At 45.8% G+C, this 23913-nt stretch overlaps 1 long non-coding RNA gene across 1 annotated transcript in view; it reads left to right on the top strand.

Annotated features, from left to right (window-relative positions):
* The window catches only part of LOC134970294 (uncharacterized), a 42045-nt gene extending 18612 nt beyond the window's left edge, over positions 1-23433 (top strand). Inside the window, exons 2-3 of the long non-coding RNA XR_010189760.1 lie at positions 14065-14119; positions 22627-23433. This is a non-coding gene — a long non-coding RNA (uncharacterized LOC134970294). The remainder of the gene's footprint in view (positions 1-14064; positions 14120-22626) is intronic.
* The last annotated feature ends 480 nt before the right edge of the window (positions 23434-23913 follow it).

A 23913-nucleotide genomic window follows, 5' to 3' on the forward strand; every position in this document is an offset into this window, starting at 1 on the left:
TTATTATCCTCAACACCTTGGGTATGAGAGGTAGAGGAGGAAACACATAGACCGATCTGAACACCCAAGGTGTCACCAGAGCGTCTACCGCAACCGCCTGAGGGTCTCTTGACCTGGCGCAATACCTCTTTAGCTTTTTGTTGAGGCGGGACGCCATCATGTCTATCTGAGGCAGTCCCCACCGATCCGTGATCTGTGTGAAGACTTCTTGATGAAGTCCCCACTCTCCCGGATGCAGGTCGTGCCTTCTGAGAAAGTCCGCCTCCCAGTTGTCCACCCCCGGGATGAACACTGCTGATAGTGCGCTTACATGGCCTTCCGCCCAGCGTAGAATCCTGGTCGCCTCTGCCATGGCCACTCTGCTCCTTGTGCCGCCTTGGCGGTTTACATGAGCCACTGCCGTGACATTGTCTGACTGAATCAGAACCGGTTTGTTCCGAAGCCATTCCTCCGCTTGGCGTAGGGCGTTGTATATGGCCCTCAACTCCAGAACATTGATGTGGAGACCAGTCTCTAGGCTTGACCAGAGACCCTGGAAATTTCTTCCTAGTGCGACAGCTCCCCAACCTCGGAGGCTCGCGTCCGTGGTCACCAGGACCCAGTCCTGAATGCCGAACCTGCGACCCTCCAGCAGGTGAGCACTGCGCAGCCACCACAGGAGAGACACCCTGGCCCTGGGAGACAGGGTGATCCGTTTTTGCATGTGTAGATGGGACCCGGACCATTTGTCCAATAGGTCCCATTGAAAGGTCCTTGCATGGAACCTGCCGAAGGGGATGGCCTCGTATGAAGCCATCATCTTCCCCAGAACCCTTGTGTAATGATGCACTGAAACCTTTATTGGCTTCAATAGGTTCCTGACCAGAGCTACGAGCTCCTGAGCCTTCTCCACTGGAAGAAAAACTCTTTTTTGGTCTGTGTCTAGAATCAGGCCCAAAAAGGGCAGACGCGTTGCAGGGACTAGCTGGGATTTAGGTAAATTGAGAATCCAGCCATGCCTCTGCAACGTCTTCACGGACAGAGACACGCTGTCCAGCAACTTCTCCCGAGATCTCGCCTTTATGAGGAGATTGTCCAAGTACGGGATAATTGTGACGCCCTGCCTGCGCAGGAGCACCATCATTTCCGCCATTACCTTGGTGAAAATTCTCGGGGCCGTGGAAAGACCAAGCGGCAACGTCTGAAATTGGTAGTGACAGTCCTGTACTGCAAATCTCAGGAACGCCTGGTGAGGAGGGAAAATCGGAACATGAAGGTATGCATCCTTTATGTCCAGGGACACCATCCAATCCCCTCCCTCCAGGCTGGCGATGACCGCTCTGAGCGACTTCATTTTGAACTTAAACCTTTTCAAGTACAGGTTCAGGGATTTCAGATTTAAAATGGGTCTGACCGAACCGTACGGTTTTGGTACCACTAACAGGGATGAATAATAACCCTCTCCTTGCTGGAGATGAGAAACTTTGACTATCACCTGTTGAATGTACAATTTGTGAATTGCAGCTAACACCAGCTCCCTCTCCGACGGGGAAGCCGGTAGAGCCGATTTGAAAAACCGGCAAGGAGGCATGTCTTCGAATTCCAGTCTGTATCCCTGGGAAACAATCTCTATTGCCCAGGGATCCACCTGTGAGAGAACCCAGACGTGGCTGAACAGGCGAAGATGTGCCCCCACTTGATCTGACACCCCCCCCCCCCCCCCCCCCCCGAAAAGGCCCCATCGTCATGCGGTGGACTTTGCGGAAGTAGGGGAGGACTTCTGCTCTTGGGAACTAGCCGAGTGCAGCTTTTTTCCCTTGCCTTTACCTCTGGCAACAAAGGACGATCCTCGTACCTACTTGCTTTTATTGGAACGAAAGGACTGCATTTGATAATGCGGTACCTTCTTAGCATGCTGCGGGGGAACATAAGGTAAAAAATTTGATTTACCGGCCGTAGCAGTAGAGACAAGGTCCGAGAGGCCATTCTCCAAACAACTCCTCCCCCTTGTAAGGCAATGACTCCATATGCCGCTTTGAGTTGGCATCCCCCGTCCACTGTCGGGTCCACAAGAGTCGCCTAGCAGAAATAGACATAGCGTTTATTCTGGAGCTTAGTAAACAAATGTCTCTATGAGCATCTCTAATATACAAGGCAGCATCTCTGATATGCTCAATGGTCATTAGAATGGTATACCTATCTAAGGTGTCAATCTCCGCAGATAAGGAATCTGCCCATGCCACAACCGCACTACAAACCCCGGCCGACGCCATGGCCGGTCTAACGATAGTTCCTGAATGTGTGTAAATGTGCTTCATAGTAATTTCCTGCTTGCGATCAGCATGATCCTTGAGGGAAGCAGTATTCGGAGAAGGCAGTGCCACCTTCTTGGATAAGCGTGTCAGTGCCTTGTCTACTTTAGGCGAAGATTTCCATCGTATCCGATCCTTCTGTGGAAAAGGATACGTCATAAGAATCCTTTTGGGAACATGTAGTCTCCTATCCGGAGACTCCCAAGCCTTTTCGCACAATTCGCTTAGCTCAAATGAGGACGGAAAGGTGACTTCAGGCTTTTTCCCTTTATACATGTGTACCCTCGTGTCAGGGACCGGGGGTTCCTCAGTAATATGCAAAACCTCTTTTATGGCAATAATCATGTATCGAATACCCTTTGCCACCTTCAGCTGTAATTTTGCATCCTCATAGTCGACACTAGAGTCAGTATCTGTGTCGGTATCTGTGTCAGCGACCTGGGATATGGAGCGCTTTTGAGACCCTGAAGGTCCTGGCGCCACAGGGACAGGCACGGTCTGGCTACCTGACTGATCCCTAGCTTCTGCCTTGTCTAACCTTTTATGCAGGAGATTCACATTTGCATTTAAGACATTCAGCATATCCACCCAGTCCGGTGTCGGCGCTGCCGACGGCGACCTGACATTTAAACACTCTCCCTCCACATTAAGCGAGCCTTGCTCGTCAAACATGTCGACACACACGTACCGACACACTTCATACACAAAAGGAAACTCTTTTCTGAAGCCAGTATCCCCTTTAAGGCCCTTTGGAGAGACAGAGAGAGAGTATGCCAGCACACACCCCAGCGCAATGACCCTGGAGACCAACACAAAATGTTTTTCCTCAGCAGCGCTGTATAATATCTTATCCGCCAATTATGTGCCCCCCCCCCCCCCTCTCTTTTAAACACCCCTTCACCGTGTGTAAGCAGGGGAGAGTCCGGGGAGCTTCCTCTCAGCGTTCTGTGGAGAGAAAAATGGCACTGGTGAGTGCTGAGGGAGAAGCCCCGCCCCCTCGGCGGCGGGCTTCGGTCCCGCTCAAATTTGTGTAAAAATGGCGGGGGCTCTTTTATATACATGTACAGTGCCCAGCTGTACATGTATATATCTTTTTGCCATGTTTTGAGGTGTTATTGCTGCCCAGGGCGCCCCCCCTGCGCCCTGCACCCATACAGTGACCGGAGTGTGTGAGGTGTGTAGAGCAATGACGCCCAGCTGCGATGCTGTGCGTTACCTCAGTGAAGCCGCTGAAGGCTTCTGCCGCCTGAGATGTCTTCTTGCTTCTGTTCTTTTGGCTCTGTGAGAACGGCGGCGTGGCTCCGGGGGTGGACGCCCAGGACGAACCTGTGTTCACCCCCTCTGGAGCTAATGGTGTCCAGTAGCCAAGGAAGCAGTTCCTATCATTTAAGTAGGTCTGCTCCTCTCTCCCCAGTCCCTCGATGCAGGGAGCTTGTTGCCAGCAGTGCTCCCTGTAAAAATAGAAAAATTCAAACAAAAATGCTTTCTAATGCAAAGAACTCAGGAAAGCTCCCTGCAGTGCGCCCATCTTCCTCTGGGCACAGTGTAAAACTGAGGTCTGGAGGAGGGACATAGAGGGAGGAGCCAGTGCACACCCAGAATCCAAAGCTTTCTTAAAGTGCCCTATCTCCTGCGGAGCCCGTCTATTCCCCATGGTCCTTACGGCAGAGCCGGATTAAGGCTATGGGGGGCCCGGGGCACTTCAGACCGTCAGGCCCCTAATAAAGAGGCAGGCCGATGAATCATATGAATTATATACTGCCATCTTTGACTGGTGTATATATATATATATATATATATATATATATATATATATGAAAAAAAGAAATAATGGAGGGCGCAATGGTGAGTATAGAATTACAAGTTTTTACTGGCATCAGTATCACTCACGTACATTTAAAATAAAAGTTAACCAGCGCGATGTAAATCCTTCTAGCCGCACGGACTTGAATAACGGACCACACGCGCTGACACTTCAGACAATGGATCCTTGAACCTCGTCCTGCTGGCCACGCCCAACGCGTTTCGTCGTAAGACTTCGTCAGGGGGTGTGGTTTCCAAACAGACAGCCAGTGGTACTCCAATGTCATTGCAAGGACATTGGAGTACCACTGGCTGTCTGTTTGAAAAGCCCGATGAAAGTCCTGCAATCGTGAGTGGGAGCGAGTAATGAGTGTGGATGAGAGACGCAGGTCTTGTGAAGAGCGAAGAGGTCGGGTTGGGAGATATTTTGTGATAAGCGAAGTGATGTACCTTGGTGTAGTTTGGTTAATGGCCTTGTATGTGAGTAAAAGTATTTTATATTGAATGCGGTAGAATACAGGTAACCAATGGAGGGACTGACAGAGCAGATCTGCACACGATGAACGTCTAATGAGGAAGATAAGCCTCGCCGCTGCATTCAGAATGGATTGTAGTGGTGAGAGTCTCGTTTTGGGAAGACTAGTCAGGAGACTATTGCAATAATCAATGCGGGAGATAATGAGAGCGTGGATTAGAGTGTTAGCAGTGTCTTGTGTAAGGTATGGTCGTATTTTGGATATGTTTTTTAGATGCATGTAACATGATTTTGAGACAGATTGAATGTGGGGAACAAAGGACAGATCAGAGTCAGGGATGACACCTAGGCAGCGAGCTTGTGGGGTAGGGTAGATAGTCGAGTTTTCAACAGTGATAGAGATATCAGGTTGGTACCTACTATTGGCTGGTGGAAATATAATTAACTCTGTCTTTGAAATATTAAGTTTGAGGTGGCGAGATGTCATCCAGGATGAGATGGCAGAAAGGCATTCAGTGACATGGCCCAGTACAGATAGGGACAAGTCAGGGGAGGATAGGTAGATTTGCGTATCATCTGCGTACAGATGATACTGAAAACCAAAAGAGCTGATTAGTTTACCAAGAGATGAGGTATAGATAGAGAAAAGCAGAGGACCCAAGACTGAGCCTTGCGGTACTCCAACTGAAAGAGGTAGAGAAGAGGAGGTAGATTCAGAGAAGTGAACACTGAAGGAGCGATTAGATAGGTACGATAGGAACCAAGAAAGGGCTGTGTCTTTAAGACCTAGGGATTGTAGTGTCTGTATGAGAAGAGAGTGGTCACAGTGTACTTTACAGCATATTGTAACCTACTGTCACTATAAGAACCCTACTGGTGGAGTGAGGAGACTGTTTATACAAGCAAAGAGCAAAGTAACATATGTTAAAGTATTGTGCTAGAGGAGAGATCCAGTTTGAGTAGGAGTTGAATGGCATGGAAAATATAATTATGTTATACATCCATTAAGATTCGTGTGCTAGAGGAGTCATATACAGTAAATACAAAATATATGTTTTGCATGAGAGATGGTCTGATGCACAACCTTTGCATTGTACCACATGGCAACATCAGGGCCCCGTCGCCCCAATTTATTTGCTACAGTATGTACCCATATATGCAGGGGTCCTCTGGTCACGTCGGCTCTACCTACTATGTAGCAGAGTTTAAGAGGAAGAGTCTGCTACAATGTATCCTGATGTTATACAGAGCACCAGAAACATCACATAGTCCTGGTCTTAGACAGCATCACAAGGCAGGAGGGATTAAAGGGTGAGTAATAAGAAAGAACCAAATGTGGGCTACAGGGCGGAATGCAGAAAAATAAAGAAACGTGGAATGCAAGGCGGTAAAGTTGCCAAGTTGTGGTGGCACCATAGATTTCTACCGAGAACCTAGATCTTCATTATGTAATGTTTCTTTTCAGATATTTGCTACATCTAGCTCTATACAGTACCGTTTATATTCAGTTTTTTATTATTTGCTATTATTATACTTTATACCATACGGTTACATGTTAGGCATTTGCTCTATTCATCCGACAAAATGGTTAACCAGGTTGATTTCATTTTCAAGGTAGGAGTAAGTTATGAAATAAATCATATTTTATCATAAACAGGAAGCCTTTCAATAAGAGGCCGCTACGAGCCAATGATGCTTATTACAGAGGCACTGACAAATGACGCCACTGCATTCTACTTATTTATCAAGTAAAGTATGTGATTTCAGGAGACACAATGAGAAGATGACAGAGTAATGTTTGACAACGCTACTTAAATAGAATGAGATGGAATCTGTTTCCTCTGGAAATTAACTTACAGCTAATTCTTTGGAGTTTTCCATTTATTAATAATGTATTTATTGACTTAAAATATCTGCAACGACAAATCTGAGAGTGTAATAGCTCAAAGTTTTCTAGCTTATAATTCAGTTGGGTCAGGAGCGCTGATCAATTTAGGAAGTTAAAGGGTATCATCTGTTATGGTTTGTTTAAGCAATGTAGATATTCTGTCTGGCCGGCAATCCATCATACAGGCTGCATTATTTAACACAAGGTGAAGTGTTAGTAGAGTTATAGAGGCCTAAGCCTCCGTGAGGGATGTTATAGGGGGACGCTGGGGATATAGCTCCATGTTCTACTGCCACATGATGGGCGGAAATAATCTTGTATTAAACACTGAGAGATACAGATAAAATGTGTACAAGCATTGTCCTCATTAGACGGAATTATATTAGTGATATCTTTAGAGGGTAAATAAATCTTTTGCACACTTTATTTTGCATAGCTAAAGTTTAAAGGCCCTATTTATTAAGACTTGCAGGACAGCATTGGAAAGAAATATTCCTTATCACGGGAATAAGGAGTTTATTTTCGGGGCTGCTTGTCAAATGTCTCTTGCTGAGCCAGTGGATGGGCAAAAGGTAAAACAATAAGGGGTAAATTTACTATGGTGGGATTTTTTCAGAACTGGTGATGTTGCCGATAGCAACCAATAAGAGTCCAATATCTTTTAGAAGCAGCTAGATAAATGTTAAGTAGAGTCTGATTGGTTGAGCAACATCACCAGTTCTAAAAAAAAACCTCCCAACTTAGTAAATTTACCCGAAGGTGTTAGAGCAAGTTATGACTTTACCGCCGGTTCAGATCCGCCTGGCCAACCGTGCATGTGTGTCCGGCTTATCGTACATGTGCACAGGTAAGCTGTCAGGGAGGAATCCAGAATACCGAACATCCTTCTACGGAAAAACATTACAATATTGCAGCCCATAGAGGGATTGAGTCTTTTGAAGCTTGATAATTCGGAGAAATAAATCTCCACTCAAAAAAATGTGGACTATGGTAATGATGACCACCGAAGGCTGTAACACCCATGTAACCATCAGTAGAAAAACATCAATGGTTGCATTGCACATACCTCTGCCATCGGACCAGCATCGCCAATGTGGGTTTCTTTCCCCAACATCAGACATTGTCATCGATGATGTGGCATCAATTCGTTAGGAATGGCTGTGTGAGCTCTCCGTACAACGCTCTCTCTCCACTCATTCATCCTATTGTCAATTATCAAATAGCTTTTTGGATCTTGGCACCATCATCTTTACCCGACATTAGCAATTGCTGTGTATGAGCTAAAGCAGAGGTCCCCGAATGCAGACCACAAGGCACCGTGACAGGCTGGGTGTTAGGCATGTCCATGACACGTGCTTAAATCAACTGTCTGAGGTACTAATTAGGGGCCTATTTATCACCATTCAAGGATGTGTGGTGATAAAATCTCCCGAATCCGCATTGCAATAATTGATTACAGCACATGGATGTATCAATGATTGCATGCAGGGACAAAGCTGGCCCTGCAATGTCTGTCCACAGCATCATCGGGGTATTTTTCGTGAAAAATACCCCGATGTCCTGCTGCGCATGCGCCACCACAGCCAACATCGCACGATACCGCCGCCAGGTCAAACCCCCCCCCCCCCCCCCCCCCCGTGCCGCAGACCCCCCGCAGGTAGGGGTAGATATAATCTATACTCGCCAGTCATCTGCTGGGCTACCGTGCACCGGACCCTGCGTGCTGCTCTGACCCTCGGTGCTGTAAAGTGAGCTGCCGTTTTGCAGCATCACTTCACTGCACCGGGGGTCACAGCACTGCATATGGAGGACCTGGCGCCCGGTGGGCCGCAACAGAGCACCAATCACCAGCTCCTGGACAGGTATGTTTTTTTTGTTTGTTTGTTTGTTTGTTTGTTTGTTTTTACCAGTGATCAGCCTGTGTGCCCATCGGACACAGAGCTGATCACTCTGCCGGGTCCCTGCACAGCTTTCTCTGCCAGCGGCAAATGCCGCCTATCGCAGTGCTGCCCTGAGATCTCACCAGCCTGAGCCGGCGTTATTTTCACAGGGCGCACTGCGCTATTTTTTCACTTTCTTGTTTTTGTAAATCTGGTCACATCACATTATAAGTATGGGGGGAATGCGATGTGGATTACTAAAAAAAAGTGAATTAAACGTTTTGGAGCAGTTTTTTATGAAAACTGCTCCAAATGTCCTTTATTACATTCAGGTGATACTAACACAATGTGAAAAGGGGGTGAAAACAGAAAACTCCCTTTCTCACATTTTTTTTTTTTTAAATAATGTTAATAAATAGACCCCCAAGCCATCTGTGGCCAAGCCTGGATATACTTAAAACCTGGCCCATTAGGGTAACCCCTGCGCTTGGGAACCTCTGGGCTACAGTAATATATTTTAGTCTCCCAGCGACGTGTCCCGGTGTGTCTGCAATAATGATTACTACCCCGCCGGAAAAAAAACACTCTAAATTATTGTGATCAAGTATTTTGATGGGGGAGAGAGTCCTGAAAAAGTAATAAATAGACCCAGATGTCTCTTCTGCAGTCTGCTTCGGTTATATGTTAATAATGACTCAGAAAAGAAGTACTATTTATTTTTCCACAGCGCAGTGGAAACTTGCTGCCACTCAGCACTTAGTCCATTTACGGGCCGCTATGAATATTGATGCTTATAAACTAGAGAGTGGAAAGCCCAAGTAGTGAACTGGCAGAATCATGCTCACCGAGATCCTGACACACTTCCGGTGACATCATCAAGCTGCCAGCTTGCAGTACATTGGCTCTAAATGGTCACATGACCAAAATCTAATTGAAATAATGCCTAAGGTACTCTGATGAGGTACAGCTTCATAGATTCATTTCTGGAGATCGCTTTGTGTATTCATATCTTTATTTTGCAATTAGGCATTTACTCATGATATTTTAATACTGCGCGACAGGTACTTTAACTATACGCTCTAAATTTTGGCTTCCACTTAACTATAAAATCCATATAATGTAACAATGCTCTTCTTGAGTAAATTAAGAAGCAGGTGCAGTCTTACTAATATGTAGCAAACACAATTATACTTTTGTTCTTTTAAACCTACACGGCACTGAAGAATCTTTCTATCTCTTGTCTGCTTCCCCATAAATTACACGGTTTCATTTATATAAAAGTGGGGGTGGAACGGCGTTACTATTCCTACTTGCAATGTTCCTCTTGACCTTTTATTAGAATTGTTGCTTACGCCGATACGCTTTCTGTTCACGAGCACCCAGAGGAATTATGAAAAATACGTTTCTGCCTCCCCAACCCCTCCCCTAGTTGTTTAGCCTGTATACACTTATTAGTCTCACAAATATAACGCCATTATAAAAATGAGAAACTGCTAGCTCTGCCAAAAAAAGCTGTCACAATGCTAAATTATGATATAAATATAAAAGAAGTATGTCTGTAAAATATTCACTCAATGAACATCCCAAGGTGATGATTTTGTGGTGTTGGTTTTATTCCTGGGAGATCCATTATACATCCGGATCTGCCATACATCACGACATGAATCAGACTCTTAATGCATGTGCGTCTTAAAAACAGAAGCCATATACCCAATAGGACCTGCCATAAAAAAGTCTAGAGATCCTCGCGTTTGTGTGATGGCCATAATTTAACGTCTTTCTTATCACAAATAAAATGTGCGCTGCCTTATGTGCTTATTCACAATATATTACTAAAATTCTATGCAAATATTTCTCCCCGAGCCCCGTATTTTATAAGAAAGGTCAACAAAGTTTGAGAGATTTTGAAATATATTCCCTGTGTACTTATATTATAGTGGTAATATTCAATGTATGCACATAGATCTTAATATCCGTAAATTTATGCTTTTCCCCGCGATATATATTGTTTTATTGGGGATAGTTAGTATGCACTGGCAGCATACATGGTGCGTCTAGAGTTATGGCACTCCCTTCTTATCATAGGTACGAGAGCAAATATTTTTAATGCTCACTTTTAGAAATAAACGATCCAGACCACTCAATACCGGCCATAAATTTACGCTGTTGAAAATAGGCTCTCTGGGTTTAATGGTATTGTGTATTCATGCAAAATATATTCTTTCTATGCCAAGAATATTCATAGACACATTCAGAGAATAGGATTTTCAGATGAATGCAGGAGCCTGATAAAGATCCAATGGGGACCTAGGCAAGAAAATGGTTTGGACCACCGTTGCTAATCTCCGTATGTCACCAGAGGAGACATTTTTGGCTCACTAGACCCACTCTAACCTGAAGAACTGCAGTGGGGCCTGCATACTCAGCAAAGCCTGGGCCTCTGGTAGGTCACCATGCCACGATTAGGCCAGCTCACAGTCAAATAAAAGTACAAAACTGCAAGTCAACCTCACCTTACCTGAATAAAAGAAGGGCGGGCAAGCCACGGACATTTGTAGTACCATCTATTAACTTGTAAATGTTTGTATATGATGTAATGGTGCTGGCACTACGGATACTTTGACGATGAATGTCCGGCATTGCCTATCCCTGGTCTAAAGCACAAAGTTTACCAGTATAGAATGGAAGGATCTGAACTTGTACAGCTTGGTGCTGAGAAGGGGGTGGGGGAGAACCTTTCTGATATAGCAACGTTTTAATATGCAAAGGAGAGGGTTGGATCTAAAGTGCATGCACTTAAACTGGAGAGATGTTGGGTAGGGAACCTGGAGAAAAGTGACTTCATTAGGGAGCTGCATAGATGGGATGCCATGCAACAGAGGTAGTAGCAGTAAAGACAGTATGTGGAATATATAACATGGGTGGGACAGACATACATCTGTACTAAATCTGAAATATAAATGTAAGGCTTGAATAGAGGCCGCGGTTACCAAGGAGAAAGAAATGGGCAGACGTATGGGCCAAATGGTCATTTCCCCTCAAGACCCATTAGACTTTCAGCGCTATGAGGTATCAAGCAGTGAAAAGAGTTTACAGATGTGGACAAGTGGAGCGTTGCCCTTAGTAACCAATCAGCATTTATCAGTTACATGCTATAAAATGGTAGAAGCTTCCCCACTAGTCCACGTCTCCATCGCTGGATTCATCGACTCCTGAGTAACACTAACAGAATTCCCACAGCACACAATACAAGTTACCAGGTACAATACCAGCAACGCTTCCATAGGAAGGAATCAGATGGTCTTTCCCCAAGTAAAGCAAAGAGGATGAAAACTAGCACCATCGACGCCTAACGTTAAGCACAAACCAAAAAACGGAGCATACTGTAGCCTAAGGTGGAGTTTCGCTTAAACACAAGGTTCCAGAAATACAGGAGGCGGAGCTCGCTTGTAGCTGTCCCGCACCTCTAAGGGTACTAATAAAAACGTGTGGCTATACTGCCTGGGTAAGCCGTCGCTCATTGGCATGGTGTGCCAGGCTCTGACAGCTAATTCAGTCTACAGCTATGATATAAAGAACACTTCTACAATTGCATGTTTCTAAATATGCGTTCCCCACCCTCAGCATATGTATGGTTGGAGAGTACCCGACCGCTGTGAGAGGGTATATTCCAAGTGCAGTGATAAACACCCCGCAACATTAGAATTTAATTATATAATAGAAAAGAAGAGACCAGATTATGGGAGCATGAGTGGGTGTGAGTGGGTGTGGGGCATTCTGCCTCATGCTGCAGATTTCCACATTGCTCACCTCCTTGTTTAGTCTGAGTTCGGGGTCCCAGAAGGCAGAGAGGGAGTGGGAAATTCATGTTAGATGTATATCAGTGTTTTTCAACCACCGTGCAGTGACACACTAGTGTGCCCTTAGCAGCCTCCAGGTGTGCCGCCATAGAAGCAGAGCCAGGCCCGTCAGTGTTTTGCTGCTACTGAGGCCCTGGAACGATTAATACTGGTGGGTTTAGTGGTTGCAGAGCCAGTTCTAATATTGGGCCCGGGCAGTGTTGGGCTCTTCTGGCTTTCTCAGATGTGGCTCAGGCGTTACCTATGGAGAAGCTGCAACATGACATCCTAGGACTCGCACCTGCACCATGCATCACCATTCTATCTGAGTGGGCCTTGGCAATATATAAATCTTGTTCAGTGTGCCGCAAGCTGTAAAAGGTTGAAAATCTCTGATGTAGAGGATGGGGGAATACATTCTAAAAGAACATGTCTAAGTCATAGTTACCTGCTGTCCAAAATCTTTGGTGAGTCCCCCAAGACTCCTGGAAGTATACCTCAGCACCCCAGATCCCGTTCACTTTCCCAGCAAAGTGGGCTAAATAGGGGGCGTGATGATACAGTCTGTGGCCAGGTGCTTTCAGTCCGCCTGCGCTACGTAAATCTAGGAAATACAACATTTTGCAGTGGGCCGCCATGACACATATCACGTCACCTCTGTAAGAAGTAGATAAGCTGTAGGTTGCACTGCACGCTAACATGACTGACACATAAACAATCTACCCCCACCCAATTCTATACTCGCATCACACAGAAACCTTACTGTACTAGTGGATACCTGTAGAGTGTAAGCTCTTGTGAGCAGGGCCCACTCAGCTTTTGTTCTTTGATCGTAATTAATAATTATGGCCAAGATTTATCAAGGCTTGGAGAGTGATAAATTGCACGGTGATAAAGTACCAACCAATCAGCTCCCACCTGTCATATTATAGGATGTTTGTAATTTGCTTGATTTGGTCATAATTTCATTGTATATTCTACAACACTACTGAACCCTTGTGGCGCCTTTTACTGAAATATAATAATCAGGGCCGGTTCCGGGGCTTCTGGCGCCCCGGGCTGCATTAGGGGGCGTGGCTTCGTAAGGGGGCGTGGTCATTTACGCCCCCTGTACAGACTGAAATGATGTGCGGTGCGCTATGACGTCATTGCGCACCGCACAGCAAAGGTCCTCTCCACGAAGGGAAACTAGACGCGTAGCGTCTAGTTCCCTTAGTGGAGAGGACCTTTGCTGCGCGGTGCGCGATGACGTCATCGCGCACCGCACAGTAAAGGACATCTCCACGAAGGGAAACTAGACGCGTACGCGTCTAGTTTCCCTTCCCAGCGGCAGCGGGGGGGGCAGCGGCCAGCGGCAGCAGGGGGGCAGCGGGCAGCACACAGCAGCAGCGGATCTTGCCCTGGTGCGGCGCCCTCCGGAAGGCGGCGCCCCGGGCAAAAGTCCTGCTTGCCCGTGGCAAGATCCGCTACTGATAATAATAATAAGAAGAATAAGAAGAATAATAATGCAAAAACCTGAATCTTTGTGTAGCATATTCATGGGGAATATTTACTAAAGTGCGGGTTTTAAAGATTGGACATGTTGCCATAGCAACCAATCAGATTCTACTTATTTATTTAGCACCTTCTAGAAGATAATAGAGTGTGAGCAGGCGAGCAGGGCCCTCCTACCTTTATGACGGTCTTTTATTTCCCAGTTTTCTTTTATCACTGTTGTTTCTAATTGTAAGACTTAATAAACAATTAATAGCTAGAACTTGATTGGTTGCTATGGGCAACCAGCCCTTTAGTAAATATACTCCATAGTGTAATAATGTGACAAACTAAAATTATAGATTCAATTACCATATACTAGCAGGCATTCATTTCTCTTATATTCCTTTTCCAGTCAAAAGTACATAAAGAGCGTCATTGTTTCCATCCGCGCGGACGGTTCTGTGGAGGTAAGTCTCCAGCAACAGACATACATTTGCAGATGCAATGCACATAAATCTAGGAGCTGTTAATCCGTTTAGCCTCCTATTTAATTATTTGCCTTTCTATAAATCTTCCTGTTTGTCCATCTCCCAATTTATCTCGGCTAATAAAGTTAGTGCATTGTTCTCCAGCACATCTCACAAATCCAGATTCTTGGTTAATAGAATTAATTCAGTGTGATGTCAGCCGGCCTCTCCCCATTCCCTTATCACCAACATTAAAGTCTTCATTTCAAACTTTCCTAGTTAACATTACAAAAGCCGCAGAGTCCCAGGGTTACAGCCTTTTCCCAGAAGTACTTAACTAATAGTCTAAAATCTGAAGAATCACTTTAATACTTCAATAAAAATAACCCAATTCAAAACATTTCCAAAGAAACAGTACTCTGCTCTAGGCTACCAAATAATGGCTGAAAGAAAGTATATCGCTTGTCACTTCTGATTAGAGGCTTGTGCCTCTGTGCCGGCAACGAGCGCGAGCCGGTAATAGGAACTGCAGATATTAACTTGCTAAAATAATCCGCAGCACTATATTATATATATATATTACATATATATATATATATATATATATACACATATACACACACATATACATACACTCAACACATACATCATATCTGTCTATATACCTCTCTCTCTCTCTCTCTCTATATATATATATATATATATATATATATATATCGATCTCTCTCTCTCTCTATATATATATATATATATATATAAATATATATATATGTGTGTGTGTGTGTATGTATCTTTATCTATATAGTGTGTTATCTTTATTATTATTTTTTCCCTGATAGACATTCAGGCCACTTACAGCAGCGGTTAGGGTTAATCTACAATTTCCTCGATATAAAATCGTAGCTAATAGCCAGGGTTATGAGGCCGTAAGGGAGCATATTATCTATCTGCGGGGTGCGCAGTGCATATGGACCCACACTGTGCACCCTGTACCCACTTACAAAACGTTTCACTCCCACAGCGATGTAGAATTCACTGGAAAAACGGTGCGGGACTCATTTTTCTGAGGATCTGCGCAATGCACAGCACTGAAAGCACACTTGACATGCGCTGGAGAGGGGGAGGGGGGTGGGCTCGCATGTAGGAAGACAAGAACCCACTTTGGGCATAGCCAGATTAAGGAGAGGGGCACAGGACATACTGTATCCCGGCACCCCCTCTGTCATGGGGCCCCCCAACTGGAGCACACTGACATCACTGGCTCTCTCTCTTGTGCAGCAGCAGAACCAGTCAGCCAGAATGTGAGCAGGACAGTATGCAGTACAGGCACAGACACAGGAGTATCAGGTGTCATGAGCTACCAATAGAGCTTTCTAACCAGAGGAGAGATAGGAGGAGGGAGAGAGCTGTAAGTGGCCCAGGGATCCCAGCTTCCCCTCCTTCCCGCATGGGTGTCTAGGTCCTGTGTAACCTGTTATCTAGTGAGAGCATTCGGGTCTAGAGGAGACAAACACACAGAGAGACCTCCTCAGTCCTGTCCCAGTGTGTAAGTAGTACAGAGGCTGCTGCTATTCTTGCATGTGACAAGATAAATTACAGATTTTATTTTTCTATGTGTATTTTAAGCTTAAGTTGTCTTTGTTCCACTACAGGAAAAAATTATAAAATATGTGTGTCTCTTAATTAGGTGGAGCTATAAAAAGTACCCAGGAATTAAACTTTTAGTTTAAATCTAGTATACACCATTGGTTTAAATGTAATATACACAATCCATACCTCCCAACTGTTAGGGTCTCCTGCCCTGTGCTGCCACATCGTCGTGGCAACCGGGAGACAAGTGCTAGCGGAGTAACCTGAGCGCAGCTGATACTCCGGTTCGGGTCTTTTGCTGTGCAGTGGTTACAGGCTCTGTGCACGGCAGGGGATCCGGTGCTGGTTTTTGTGCTCACAGTCTGTGAGGTCTGAGTGGGGCGTGGACAGCACCTGCTTTATAAGGCCTCTTCTCAGGTTAAGCAGATGCTGCTGAATCTTTGTTGGTTAGTCAGTTCCTGAAAGTTAGCCAGTGCTGTGTAGCTTTGTATTTGTTGTTGCTTACTGCAAATAGGCCTGGGGATTTGGTACTACACTCTGCCAATCCAGACCTAGCAGTAAGACTGGAGTCAGTCGTTTAACTTGCTGGGGTTCTTTTACTACTCTGTGAACTTAGCAAGTTTGCGGCTGTATTCTAAGACTTGCCTGCCTAAATCCTGTCTCACTGTGCAAGGTGTCAGGTGTCAGTTTAGTGGCAGTAAGCTGAACCTGTGCACTGCAAGTGAGAATTAGGATTGTGGAGACTCTCCTTGTGTCTATCATTCCATCTCTGACCAAGGAGTTTACTGCCACACCCGTTGGTAACCCTTTAGGGTTTTGCTGTTGCCCTTAGCAACAGCATTTCGGGTTCTCTACGTATTAAAACACAACATCTTGCTTTTCCCATCTGAGCATTACTAATACTAGGGAGACACCCAGTTCCTTAGCCTCTGGGCTTCTCTGTTCACTTTGTGTGTATTTTGTTACCCTATCACCTTCTGTGTACGTAATGTCATATTCCCCAGTCTGTCTGTGAGTTCATTTGTTTTGCATACCTATCCGTTCAGACACCAGTACATTCCTGCAGGCACTGGTGTGCATAACAGTTCAAACACCAGTACATTCCTGCAGGCGCTGGAGTGCATAACAGTTCTGACACCAGTACATTCCTGCAGGCACTGGTGTGCATAACATATTCAGCAGCCTAATACTCCTGTTGAAATTTTGTGGGAATATGGAGCATACCTCTCAAAATACGTTGCAACAGGTGGTCGATCAGGTGCAGGTCCTGACTCGACAATTTAATGATTTGTCCATTAAAATGCACACCTCCCAGGCCGCTGGCGGAGCTCCCGCAGCAGCAGCACCTTCAGGGGTTAAGGAGCCGAAAGTAAATCTCCCGGATCGTTTTTCTGGAGATCGCTCGCAGTTCTTTTGTTTCAAGGAGAGCTGCAAGCTATACTTCCGGCTTAGGCCTCAGTCTTCTGGGTCGGAGATTCAGCGGGTGGGCATAGTGATTTCCTTGCTACAAGGAGACCCACAGGTCTGGGCATATGGGTTGCAGCCTGACTGTCCGTCGCTTAAAAGTGTTGATGCTTTTTTTACGGCACTGGGCATGTTGTATGATGACCCTGACAAGACGGCCTCAGCCGAGGCTCAGATTTCGATCCTTAAGCAAAGGCGAAGGCCAGTTGAGGTTTACTGTACGGAGTTTCGGAGGTTGGCCCATGATACCCAGTGGAATGACCCAGCCCTGAGACACCAGTACCGAAGAGGTCTTTCTAACCAGATAAAGGACCAACTGGTACAATATCCCTTGCCTGATAGCTTGGATCAGCTCATGCAGTTATCCATCCGGGTGGATAGACGGCTGAGAGAGCGTAGGCTTGAAAGGGAGACTGAGGTTTCCTTCTTTCCCAAGGGAACCTCAGACTCTGAGGAATTTTCCGAGGAGCCTATGCAGATTGGGGCTACCCGCCTCTCCTCGCGTGAGAAGATGCGGAGGAGACAGCAGGGGTTGTGTTTGTACTGTGGGAATAAAGGTCATGTGGTAGTATCATGCCCAGAAAAGCCGGAAAACTTCAGGGCCTGAGGGTGATGGGAAATATCCTGTCAGGCCAGAAGTCAGAATTTCCCAAGAAGACTTTTATCATTCCGGTGACCTTGAAGATCCTCGGTCAAACTGTCAAGACTGAGGCCTTTGTGGACAGTGGGGCCGACGGGGTTTTTATGGACCGCCAATTCGCCCTGAAACACTCTGTTCCCTTAGTACCCTTGGCATCGGAAATTGAGATTTGTGGGTTAAACGGGGAACCATTATCCCAAGGTAAAATTACCTCTTGCACTAGCCAGATTTCTTTGTTTATTGGAGCCACACACTCTGAAAAATTGTCCTTTTATGTGACTGTCTGTACTTTTGCCCCATTGGTGTTGGGGTTACCCTGGTTAAGGGCCCACAATCCTCAATTTGACTGGGTCTCTGGGGAGATTCTTAGTTGGGGTACTGATTGTTTCAGGAGTTGCTTGAGCCTTCCAGTCAGGCTCTCGCAGCTAAGTTTGCCAGGATTGCCAGGGTGTTATGCAGATTTTGCGGACGTGTTCTCCCAAAAAGTTGCAGAGGTACTACCTCCCCATCGCCCCTATGACTGTGCCATTGATTTGTTGCCAAATGCTAAGCTTCCCAAGAGCAGGTTGTACTCCCTGTCACGTCCTGAGACTCAGGCTATGGCAGAGTACATTCAGGAGAACTTGGCTAAGGGATTTATCAGACCTTCACAGTCTCCAGTTGGGTCGGGGTTCTTCTTCGTGGGTAAAAAGGACGGTTCGTTGCGACCCTGCATCGACTTCAGGGAATTGAACCGTATCACGATTAAAAACTCATACCCACTGCCCCTCATTTCGGTCTTGTTTGACCAGCTTCGTACTGCCACCATTTTTTCTAAGATTGACCTACGCGGTGCGTACAATCTAATCCGAATAAGAGAGGGGGATGAATGGAAGACTGCCTTTAATACCCACTCAGGGCATTATGAATATTTGGTGATGCCTTTTGGGCTCTGTAATGCCCCGGCAGTCTTCCAGGATTTCATGAATGATGTGCTCAGGGAATATTTGGATAGATTCTTAGTTGTATACTTAGATGACATCCTAATCTTCTCCCATTCCCTGGAGGAACATCGGAAGCATGTACGCTTAGTCCTCCAGAAACTCAGAGACCACCGGCTTGGGGCGAAGCTGGAGAAGTGCGAATTTGAAGTTCAGCAAATCGCATTTCTAGGATATATTATCTCCCCAGAAGGTTTCCAAATGGAGGGTTCCAAGGTACAGGCAGTCCTGGATTGGGTGCAGCCCACTAGTTTGAAGGCGCTTCAGCGTTTCCTGGGCTTTGCGAATTTTTATAGACGATTTATCGCTGGATTTTCGTCTATAGTGGCGCCCTTGGTGGCACTCACTAAGAAAGGGGCGGATGTTGCTCACTGGTCTTGTGAGGCTAAAGCGGCTTTTGCCCGTCTCAAAAGGGCATTTGTATCGGCCAAGGTGCTGCGACACCCAGATCCAGAGCGTCCTTTTGTGGTGGAGGTGGATGCCTCTGAGATGGGTATTGGGGCAGTGCTTTCTCAGATGGGAGTGTCTGATAATCGCCTTCATCCCTGTGCTTACTTTTTCCGTAAATTTTCGCCTGCCGAGATGAATTATGACGTGGGTAACCTGGAATTGTTGGCTATTAAGGATGCACTCGAGGAGTGGAGACACTGGCTTGAGGGGGCTAAGTTTGTGGTCTCAATTCTCACCGACCATAAGAATCTGGCATATTTAGAGTCAGCGAAGCGTCTCAATGCCAGGCAGGCACGATGGGCTTTGTTTTTTGCTCGCTTTAATTTTTTGATAACATATCGCCCTGGGTCAAAAAACATCAAGGCTGATGCGCTCTCGCGGAGTTTTGCTCCAATCCAGGAGACCACCGAGGAGCCGTTGCCCATTGTGTCCCCATCATGTATTAAAGTGGGCATTACCCAGGACCTCTTATCATTAGTCCTTAGAGCACAGGAGCAGGCTCCTCCGGACCTTCCGGTAGGTCTTTTGTTTGTGCCTCCTAGGTTAAGACAGCGAGTGTTCCTGGAATTCCATGCCAAGAAGTCGGCAGGTCACCCGGGTATTGCCAGAACTCGGGAGTTGCTATCTAGGGCGGTGTGGTGGCCCTCGGTGGCTAAGGATGTGGATCAGTGGGTTCGGGCATGTGACATCTGTGCCCGAAATAAGACTCCTAGAGGGGTTCCTGTTGGCCCATTACATCCACTCTCTATCCCATCTAAGCCATGGACCCACATTTCAATGGATTTTGTGGTGGACTTGCCCAAATCCTCGGGGATGACAGCCATCTGGGTTGTCGTTGACAGGTTTTCGAAGATGGCGCACTTCGTTCCACTGGTTGGGCTGCCATCGGCCAGACGCCTGTCTGAATTATTTATGCTGCATGTTGTGCGTCTCCACGGGTTGCCACTTGATGTGGTCTCTGACCGTGGATCCCAGTTTGTGGCCAAATTCTGGAGGGCATTTTGTTCTGATCTCCAGATTTCTGTCAGCTTGTCGTCAGGCTACCATCCGCAGTCTAATGGGCAGACTGAAAGGGTGAACCAGTCCTTGGAGCAGTTCCTCAGGTGTTATGTCTCCAAGTGTCAGACTGACTGGGTTGCTCATCTGTCCATGGCGGAGTTTGCCTATAACAACGCGGCTCACTCTGCTACAGGGATCTCTCCCTTCCTTTGTGTGTATGGGCATCATCCTAAGGCCAATTCTTTTGACCCCCTGGACTCCACGCCTGGTGGTTCCTCTGTGGTTTCGGTCCTTAGAGGTATTTGGCGGAAAGTGAAGAAAGCCCTTGTGTCTGTGTCATTAGTGACCAAAAGGGTTTTTGATAAGCGGAAAATACCCTGCAGCTTCAAATTAGGAGACTTCGTCTGGTTGTCTACCAAGAATTTGAAGTTGAGACAGCCATCTCATAAGTTAGGCCCCCGGTTCATCGGCCCTTATAAGATCACCAGGGTTATCAATCCGGTGGCATTTCAGTTAGATCTGCCCCGTTCTTTGGGTATCAATAAAACATTTCATTGTTCCCTTTTAAAACGGGCGATTAGTAATCCTTCTTCCAGTGGAAGACCTTCCCCTCTTCTGATACGTGGCCAGAGGGAGTTTGTTGTTGAAAGGATTCTTGACTCCAAGATGGTTCGGGGTCGGCTGTCATTTTTGGTGCACTGGAAGGGGTATGGCCCGGAGGAGCGGTCGTGGGTGCGCAGTTGTGATCTTCATGCCCCCAGACTGATACGCTCTTTCTTCTCGCAGTTCCCCGATAAACCCGGTGGTAGGGGTTCTTTGACCCCTCGTCAGAGGGGGGGTACTGTTAGTCTCCTGCCCTGTGCTGCCACGTCGTCATGGCAACCGGGAGACAAGTGCTAGCGGAGTAACCTGAGCGCAGCTGATACTCCGGTTCGGGTCTTTTGCTGTGCAGTGGTTACAGGCTCTGTGCACGGCAGGGGATCCGGTGCTGGTTTTTGTGCTCACAGTCTGTGAGGTCTGAGTGGGGCGTGGACAGCACCTGCTTTATAAGGCCTCTTCTCAGGTTAAGCAGATGCTGCTGAATCTTTGTTGGTTAGTCAGTTCCTGAAAGTTAGCCAGTACTGTGTAGCTTTGTATTTGTTGTTGCTTACTGCAAATAGGCCTGGGGATTTGGTACTACACTCTGCCAATCCAGACCTAGCAGTAAGACTGGAGTCAGTCGTTTAACTTGCTGGGGTTCTTTTACTACTCTGTGAACTTAGCAAGTTTGCGGCTGTATTCTAAGACTTGCCTGCCTAAATCCTGTCTCACTGTGCAAGGTGTCAGGTGTCAGTTTAGTGGCAGTAAGCTGAACCTGTGCACTGCAAGTGAGAATTAGGATTGTGGAGACTCTCCTTGTGTCTATCATTCCATCTCTGACCAAGGAGTTTACTGCCACACCCGTTGGTAACCCTTTAGGGTTTTGCTGTTGCCCTTAGCAACAGCATTTCGGGTTCTCTACGTATTAAAACACAACATCTTGCTTTTCCCATCTGAGCATTACTAATACTAGGGAGACACCCAGTTCCTTAGCCTCTGGGCTTCTCTGTTCACTTTGTGTGTATTTTGTTACCCTATCACCTTCTGTGTACGTAATGTCATATTCCCCAGTCTGTCTGTGAGTTCATTTGTTTTGCATACCTATCCGTTCAGACACCAGTACATTCCTGCAGGCACTGGTGTGCATAACAGTTCAAACACCAGTACATTCCTGCAGGCGCTGGAGTGCATAACAGTTCTGACACCAGTACATTCCTGCAGGCACTGGTGTGCATAACACCAACATGACCCATTCCAGGAGGGACAAAATGCTCTCTACCTGGACTTCCCTCTTAATTTATAATTGTAATCACCTGTGTTGAAACCACTTGCAGATCAAATAAATAGTTCAAAGCAGGTGACGCCATAGATATTGTCCCTCCTGGAATGGGTCATGTTGGGGTGTATGCACAATCTAATATAACCCCCCCCCCCCCCCCTCCAGACTTCATCCGGCCCTGACTTTAGGCCCATGTCTGAAAACTGGTGCGCAGTAAAAAGATGCTGCAGTTCATTTAACCTGTGAAATGAGAGGTTTATATACTGTACCAGCCAATCAACTCCTAACTGCCATGTTACAGGCTGTGTTTGAAAAATGACAGGTAATAGCTGATTGACTGGCATTTTCTCTTTCTCCAAGGTTTAGTACATCTGCCCCTTTATTAGACAAATGCCAAAAAAAAAAAAATTATTTGGAAAGCTAAAACATAAAATTATTAAAAGAGATGTATTATCTATATATAAAAACGCAAAAGCCCTCACTGACTCATCACTAATTGTAATTCTCTTACTCCCTGATATGTCAGGAAGATGAAATGTAACACCGGTATTCTACAGGAGAAATAGGAAAACTACGTCAGAAGAATTTTAATAAACCTCCGCTAAGGGGATGAAAAGGGGGTGACATAATGCCGCCATTACCAATGCGTGGCTTGCGTTACGTCAACAAACAATAACGCCCAAACGGACAATCGGATGAAAATTTGGATTACACCTAACTTTAATAAAGTACAAAAATGGTCCTGTTACATTTTACCGTATCTGCTACGGGCGCTCCTCGGGTAACGCCAGGAACCATGGATTAATATTTACTTACATTAAGACGTCTCAAATTTACATCTCTATACATTTACCACAGTTTTAACACTCATTTATATTTACAACCGTGCCAATCAGAAACTCCCAAGGAAGAACGTGTAGAAAGCTACAGGAGTTTATAATACATCTATCGTGCTACATACATTTGCGCTGCGCAGAATCCTGCCACCCACACTGAGCAGCGATGTAAGATCCTTTCTGTTTCCTTTTTATTTGATACATTAAACCACTGGCTCCGGTTACACTAGGCATCGCAGCGCCTGTCCGCGCACAACAGCATTCCGTCTCCGTGACACCGCGCTCATAAGGGATTAAAAGGAAAAAAAAAATATTACGGAATGAAGTAAAACTCTGCGAATCGAAAATTGAAGTTCTCGTTCCTATATTTCACTTTCAAAATATTTAGAACTTTGACAGATATGACATTATGTTTTCATTAAAACAGCTGATTTCAGAACGCTGCTCTCCGCAAAAACACCATAAAGAGTTTATGATGAACTGCCAGGCTCTTAATGAAAGCAGTAAATCTGGCCTGCAATATCTGTACAGGCGCTGCTCTGACCTTTGCCTCCTGCTAGCCACCGCCACAGCCGCTGCCGAACAACACACCAGACGTACAAGGGTTCTAAAACATGATCCGTGAGGCTCTAAAAGCTAAAATAAGGAGAAACGTGCCATTACTCTGCTGCAGTTTATGATTAATTCAGTTCATATTTTACAATCTGGTTATACAGTAAAACTGCAGCTTGTAGATCAAGTATTTGCCATTTATCCGTAACGTCTGAGATGTTGGATTCTCTGGAAACACAGAACAGAAGGGGGGTGAATAAAAGCACAGAGCTAATTTGATGGGAACAGCAATGGGGGTTAATTAAAAAAAAAAAATATATAGAAAATAAGAAAGACAGCAATTAGCTATCCATCTGAAATAATGAACCCGATCATGGACATTTGATGGTCAGCCCTTCGCAATAAATAAATAGGTAACGGTGAAG

This window comes from Pseudophryne corroboree, chromosome 11 (genome assembly GCF_028390025.1).
Source record: "Pseudophryne corroboree isolate aPseCor3 chromosome 11, aPseCor3.hap2, whole genome shotgun sequence".
In the NCBI taxonomy this organism is placed as follows: domain Eukaryota; kingdom Metazoa; phylum Chordata; class Amphibia; order Anura; family Myobatrachidae; genus Pseudophryne; species Pseudophryne corroboree.